At 45.7% G+C, this 7,672-nt stretch overlaps 1 protein-coding gene across 3 annotated transcripts in view; it reads right to left on the bottom strand.

Moving 5' to 3' along the window:
- KIAA1217 (KIAA1217 ortholog) overlaps nucleotides 1-7,672 on the bottom strand; it is a 263,677-nt gene that overhangs the window by 159,857 nt on the left and 96,148 nt on the right. The window lies entirely within an intron of this gene.

Below are 7,672 nucleotides of genomic sequence, written 5' to 3' on the forward strand. Positions count from 1 at the left end.
ACAGTGCTAATGTAAGGACTTATCTTAAATGATGCCTCTTAATCTTTTTCATCTTCTTCTTTCCAGGCGTTTTAGTCCCTCCAGTGCTGGTTCGGGTCTCCCATCCAGCGCTGACTCCTCTGTCCTCCTCTTCGCTCATGTCCCACGGAGTCTATGCGGGTGCACGCTGCTCCATATACTTACCTTGTGACTCTCCTCGTCTCCCGGCCGAACATCTGAAGTGCGCATGTGCCCGCCCCAAGATCCTTTGCGGCCGCCCGAGAAATTTTCATATGTTCGGACGGGAGCGCGCGGCGGAGACACAGGTATTAAAGGAGAACTATGGGGTTAGGGCTTTTCGCCATAGTTCTTCTAAGGGTAACGGGAGGACACAAACTAGCGTCCTCCCGTCACCCAAAGCTCAGTATACTGCGAGCTACAGCTCGCGGTATACTGAGACGCAGCAGCCGGAACAGATCCCGACAATTATGTCTGGATCCACCCAGCTGTGTGAGTGACAGCTGGCTCTGCCTAGCTAGAGGCAGAGCCAGCTGTACCCGCCCCCTCCCCCGTCCGTTCCGCCAGTCAGCGCTGGAGGATCGGAGGGGGGAATCCAGTCCCTCCCCTGTTACGGTTCTCTGCCGGCACAGGATCGAGAAGTGAGTGAGCGCCGGTATGTGTTCGCTTACTTCCCGATCTACTGAGCCGACCTGTGGCAGTTTCATTGTCACAGGTCGGCTCAGATTATGAGGCTGAGTGAAAATCACTCGCCTCATAATTCTCCTTAACCTTTTGAAAAAGTTTTTTTTTTTTTTTATCGTTTTGCATATATGTACTGCTTGCTAGGAGTAGATATATGCAAAAACAAATGAGGGTTTAATAACCCTTTAAGTTTTACTTGCTTAAAAGGACATTACATGTGAATACAGCATTATATAGGAAAAACTTCCTGTGTATCATAGATAAGCATGCATATAGAAAACTAACATTGCACTACAGCGCCACCTACAGCTCAAAATAAATTATCTGTACTGTATATGCTGTTGCATTTCCAACAATTAACAGCCAGAATTTAATACTGCAAATATACAGTACTGTAAATGCAATATTGTTCCGCTTATTCCTTTAGGGGATGAAAAAAAAGGATCAGCATGAAAGAATTACTAATTGCTTTCATGTTTTAAATATTTATATTAATAAATATATTTACCTTTTTTTTTTTTTTTAATCCATTGGGGAAATAAAATGTTACAAAGTATGCAATAGCCGCTGTAACTATCTTAAACGTTTTTATTGGAGTTCCCTCTTAAATTAAGAAATATAACAAACTTCCTCGGTTATGCAGAGTGGTGCACCGAGAATAAAATTATCTCAGTGATCGAACATATTCCAGCGTCTTAAATAAACAAGCAAAACATCAGCATTGCGATGCCAAGCACTTCAGGCTCCCTGAATAACTTACGGGCGCTATGGCAACTTGGCGCAGTGACTTTACGCAGTCCCGTGTCCCTGCACAGATGCGGCATTAAAAATGTATTATACAAGCGACCTCTTCTGCATACATTACATATTCCCTGCTAACTAACTGCGGGGAAATTCCAACAATTCAGAGTGATTAACACAACAGCAAAACACGCTGACAAGGATGCTGAAATGGCCCAACATTTTGAACTTAAATGTTCCATTTAAAGAGGACCTGTCACCTATAACTCCTTACAACTTTGGCACTCGAGCTGTGGTGAAACTGCAAATCCTATCATGCTTCTGCCTCTGGCAGTCATGAAGGCGTCATGGATATGGCTGTAAGAGTCTTGCAATGCCTTGTAATGGGCTTGTAGTTTCACCACAGCCGGAGTGCCGAGATTGCCTGCCCCGCCTTAGAGGATAAGTGCACTTTCCAATAAAGTATCCAACCTTTCCCAGCCCCAAATGTATACCTACCAGTATGGATGAGCTCAGGTTTGGAACAAACCCAATTCGAACCTGAGCCTAGGGTTGCCACCTTTTCTTTAAAGGTCAGGGCTTTTCCCCATAGTTCTCCTAAGGGTCACGGGAGAACACAAACTAGCGTTCTCCCATGACCCAAAGCTCAGTATACCGCGAGCTACAGACGGTGTGTGTTCGCTCACTTCCCGATCTACTGAGCCGACCTGTGATAGTTTCATTGTCACAGGTCGGCTCAGATTATGAAGCTAAGTGAAAATCACTCGCCTCATAATTCTCCTTTAAGTGAAACCCGAAAACTCTAGCGCCACGTGCTGCAATTCTTTTTTCGGGAGAATATAGAGAGAGCGAGGAGAGGCAGCCAGGAGAAAGAGCAAGAAGAGACAGCCAGGGGAGGGAGTAAGGAGACCTTCTATAGAGGACTACAAATCTCAGCATTACATTATACAGCAATACAAATTAATATGAAGCAACATACTCTGTGTTGTTCTGGGTTGGCGCCCTGAGGTCTCCAGGTGGCCTGTGCGAGTTCCCAGATAGATGTGTTGGCTCTCAGGTGGGCTGTGTGGCTCTCAAGTGGGCTGGGCACTCATTCAGGTGGGCTGGGCACACTCTCAGGTGGGCTGGGGCAATCTCAGGTGGGCTGTCTGGGCTATAGTGTCTCACCAGGGGTCCGCAGGCGGGCAGCACGGTGTCAGGGAGCCGGAGGATGAGGAGGAGAAGGCAATGACAGCTGCGGCTGCCGAGGTCCCCGGCAAGCGGGATCTCGGACAGCCGCATCTACCTGAAACCGGATGTTCCTATGAGCTGCGGGTGCCTGTAAACAGGCACAGGCTGCTCGCAGCTCAGAGGAAGATCCAGTTTCAGGTAGATGCTCTGTCCGAGATTGCGCTTTCCGGGGATCTCTGCAGCTGCATCTGTCAGAAAATGTAAAGCCGGTGTCCGGGTGTCCTCTGACTCCAAAACCGGACTGTTCGGGTGAAAACTGGACGGGCGGCAACCCTACCTGAGCCCCTTTGCAGTTGCACATAAACACAGTGGCGGGATGTTTGTGTTGATGTTAGTGAACATATATGGCCACCATATTAGGACAGGGTGGGCAAACTCCAGTCCTCCAGCTGTTGTGGAACTACAAGTCCCATAAGGCAGTGCCAGACTGACAGTCGCAGGAATATCTCCCAGAGGCATGTTGCGATTTGTAGTTAAAGCACAGCTGGAGGGCAGGAGTTTACCAAGCCATGTGGCCTTATAAGGTCAATGACATCACTGCATCCCTTTGCTTATGTGCAGCTGTGGGCAGGGAATTCCCCAGCCACAGCTGATTGGGCAGCAGCGGAAGAAGCTTTCTTCAGTGTTAGGAGGGGCTTGGGTTCAGACAAGATTCAAACCTAACCTGAGCCCACCCTACTTACCAGAATATTACAGCCATGGCCTGTTGCAATATCCATTCAGGTAAGTGTAAGCTTTATCTGAAAGTGCACTCCTACTTTAAAGTGGATGTAAACCCAATCACCAAAACCTCATAGAAGTTTTAACATGTAATGTCTACACTAATTTTTTTTTTAATTTGTAAATTTTTGCTAAACTAATACCTGGTGATCCTGCCATGAAGGTCCTTGTTCAGGCACTTCCTGGTATAGGGTGACAACACTCTATCCCTGTCTCCCAACTGTACACCTGTGTTGTCATCCTGTCCCATGGTAGCAGAAAGCAAATACTGGCACAAGGGTCTCCTCCAGCAATGATTTACTGAAATGCCAACTCATCCAGACGGCAGTAATAGCCTACACTTCTCAGCCTAAAACAATCTTAGTCATAGCTTGGGGCTATGACTAAGGTCGATTTAGACTGAAATGCGCAAGCTTTTATTACTGTTTGGACAAGATGACCTTTCAATAAATTATTGCTAGAGGAGACACTTGTGCCAGTATTTGCTTTCTGCTATCATTGGAGTCCTGAGGAGGAAGATTTATACTGTGCACAGTGATGGATGAGTGGCGGGATGACACATGAATTGGAGCCGGGGTATCTGTGATTTAGGGTCAGATCCTGTCCCATGGGCTTCCCATGGAGAATATAAAAATCAGTTTCATCACACAGTTTTCAGGCATTATCCACTGTTGTCACCGTTAGGAAACCTGCCCTGAAAAATGTCATGCAGTCATCGGACGGAGAGGGGAAATGGCTGCAAGGAGGCTGCTGGAGATAAGCAACAAAGAATGAAGAAAAAAAGGTGAAAACAAATATTTTATTATAAAAGAAACATTATATATGTAATAGAGAACTTTATCTATAAAAGTCTTTCATTTAGGGTTTACATCTACCTTAAAAGAGAACTATGGGGTAAGTGTTTTTCCTCATAGTTCTCTTTAGGGTTACGGGAGGACATATACTAGCCTCCTCCCGTGACCCAAAGCTCAGTATATAGCGAGCTATTGCCCGCGACATACTGAGAGTGCCGTAGCCGGGACGGATTCCGACAATACTTTCTGGTGACTGTCAGTCACCGCTCCCCGCAGGGATTCCACCCCTTCCCTCTCCGATCCTCCAGCGCTGAGTGGAGGAACGGACGGGAAGGGGGCGGGCACAGCTGGCTCTGCCTCTAGATAGGCAGAGCCAGCTGTCACTCACATAGCTGGGTGGATCTAAACAGTATTGCCGGGATCCGTCCTGGCTGCGGCACTCTCAGTATGTCGCGGGCAATTGCCCGCGATATACTGAACTTTGGGTCACGGGAGGAGGTTAGTATATGTCCTCTCATGACCCTAAAGAGAACTATGGGGAAAACACTTGACCCATCGTTCTCTTTTAAATAAATAGATTGTGGTGGCTACCCCTGGGACTATATATATATATACACACACACATTTTGAATCCAGTGTAAAACAGGTTAGTTTCCAGTGTGTTACCTTGTACCTTTAACATGCACATTGCAATATGTACGATTTTTCACAAACCAAAATCACATTCACAGTTAGAATTTTGTTCATTCAGATAATAAAAAAATACAAAAATATTCCAGCCTCCTCCTCCAATTTTCTTTCATCATTCTGGTCGAAAATGAAAGCCAATTAGACCTCATTAACCATTAGATAATCGAACGAACGTTTAAAAAATAAAACATTTCAAATAGAATTCTGCTGGTGGTCCGGGCAGCTTAAGTCTATCATGTCTTTGTCAGTTGTCACCTCGGGGGATACTTCACACTTCTCTCTGAACACGCTATTACTTGACTCTTAAAGCTTTGAAATGTTTATGTGCTGCGGGCCGTGTGCTCTGTAGTCTATTCATCACCATCACCACTTACTGACTTTATGTGCTCCAGACTCTGGACTGAGACTGAGTGGTCTAATACTTGCTCGGGGATGGTTATGTCACTGGGTTATGCAAAACTGGCTTGAGGCATAAATGTAGCCCTAGTCATTAGATGACAGTCTTTTTTATGTTTCAGCCAAATTGGGCGACAATCCAATGTCTATGTGGCAGAGCCCGGCAGCCTGAACTCCGGCTGAGCCCACTTTGAATGATTATGTGTGGCATCCAGGCGCAAAGCCCCGCCAGGAGCTGCCATCTCTGCAAGGTTTACTGCTATGGATATTATTATTATTATACAGGATTTACTGTATATAGTGCCAACAGTTTGCGCAGCGCTTTACAATATAAGGAAGACATTACAATCACAATACAATTCAAGATGGTAAGGAGGGCCCTGCCCGTGGGGGCTTACCATCTTTATTGTAATAGAATACGCCATGTTGGTTTTGTTCCACACCGATGTGGCATGTTCGGGGGCCTTGTGATTGGCCAAACAGGCGCTATGCATTGCATAGTAGGAAATAGCAGAGAAGGTCACATGCTTTTCCATACCAAATATTTCACAGGGCTCCAGCTGGAGAACAAGGAGACCAAAGAAAGGTAAGCAGAAGACAAAGTCTGCTCTACAAAGAATCCATTGCCCTGAATGGGTGAAGTGACAGGTTAACTTCAAACATAAGTAATTTTGTTTCTCCTATCATGGCGCAATGCCACAATTCCTCTCTTCTCCTCTACAACTTCAGTGGAAGTAGGAAATTAATTACTGATTTAGGAGACTATCAGGTGATTTTCCCCTTTCAAATATACCCTAAGGGTTGGTCTCATGTGATCGGCAACAAAAATGATGAAAGGTCTGAAAGATAACATATATCAGGTGAGACCGCAGGAAATTAATGTGTACAGTCTTCAGGAGAGAAAGGAAAGGATGGAGATGACTGAAACCTTTCGGTTCAGCACGGCTTACACCCAGCTCTCTGACGTTACTGGTTCTTACTGGATCTATACTCAAACAAAAAGGATAGGAGATTGTTTCAGTTTCTGAGATCACCCCTGCATCCCAAGCCTAAACCATCCGTGTATGTGAGAGACAGAAAGGAGCTTGCAGTGGATGATTTCAGAAATTCCTCTCCAACACTGAAAAACAGGTAAGCACAAGGTGATCCCAGATTCGCAGATCAGCAACAAAAAGAAGAGAGGAGGACTGGGGCACTACAACAATGTCTGGATGTGGTCCATTTATCTCTCAAGATTTAAAGCAGAAGCAAACCTAAAAAAACAAATTGCCAAAAGTTAACATTGGTAGAAGAATTTAAGTCTCTCCTGCCCAAAAAAACTATTTTACTTACCTGCTAACACATCTTTTAAATCTGTACGCTGATCAGTACAGCGCACAGTCCCAGCCCAGGTGCCAAAATATTGTAACTCAAGTACGCATGTGCAGAAGTTACATCATCAATGTCTGCCCAATGGGTGAAGCAAGAAGACAGTGGACCCAGAAGAAGAGGAAAAGGACATGGCACCAACGGGGATGGAGTGGATGGGGGTAAGGTCAGACCTCACATCGCTGGAGGAGAGCAGACCTAAATTTTAGTGTATTCAGTGTGCTTGCACATTGTGGCAAATGCTACATAAGCTAAACTCTATGCAAACAAGGAAACATAGCAGCCATATACATACTGTATATGGGAGCTTTTTACCTTGCATAGGGATTTGTATTTCTGTTCATCCAGCCCTCAGACTTACCACAGCCTGGGCCCATCCCTGCCTCCAAGCTGTGATTGGAGAGTGAAGGTTCAGCCAGTGGCGTCACAAGGGGGGTGCGGGGGGTGCAGGCCGTACCCGGGTGCCACCATTGGAGTGGTGACACCAAAATGACTGACAGTCATTTTGGTGTCACCCCCTATGAAAAGTCGGTCATGGACTGAGAGCCTGACAGTGTCAGGAGAGAGGAGGAGACCCGACCGCATACCTCATCCCGCCGGGTAAACGTCCCCTCCTCTCTCTGCCGGCGTCCAACATCAAGATGGCTGCCGGCGGGCGTTAATAAGACGACAATGCATGCGCGATCAGCAGCAGCAAAGTGATATGATCCACCTCCACACTCCTCTAATTAGAATGTTCCTTGTCAGCTCTTGTCAACTGATTGGCTTCTGTTAGTGTTGCTCCTCCCTCCCCCAGTCCAAGCTCTGCTGTGCAGGGGATGGCCAAGTCATAATCAGATACTTATACCAGTTGCATTTAAAAATACAATTAAATAATATTAAATAATATTTTAACAGCATTTGTTGGTGTTTATGTCTGCCTGGAGTTCAATCCTCAGTATTGACTGGACTGTACATTTAAACATTACAAGCACGTTATACTTTTCCTTGAACTATAGTTTTATATTACGACGTAGGCAGATCAAACAAATTATTTTGGATCTCTTTCTTCC

Source organism: Nanorana parkeri, unplaced genomic scaffold (genome assembly GCF_000935625.1).
Source record: "Nanorana parkeri isolate BGI_ZX_2015 unplaced genomic scaffold, ASM93562v1 scaffold313, whole genome shotgun sequence".
NCBI classification, from domain to species: Eukaryota; Metazoa; Chordata; class Amphibia; order Anura; family Dicroglossidae; genus Nanorana; species Nanorana parkeri.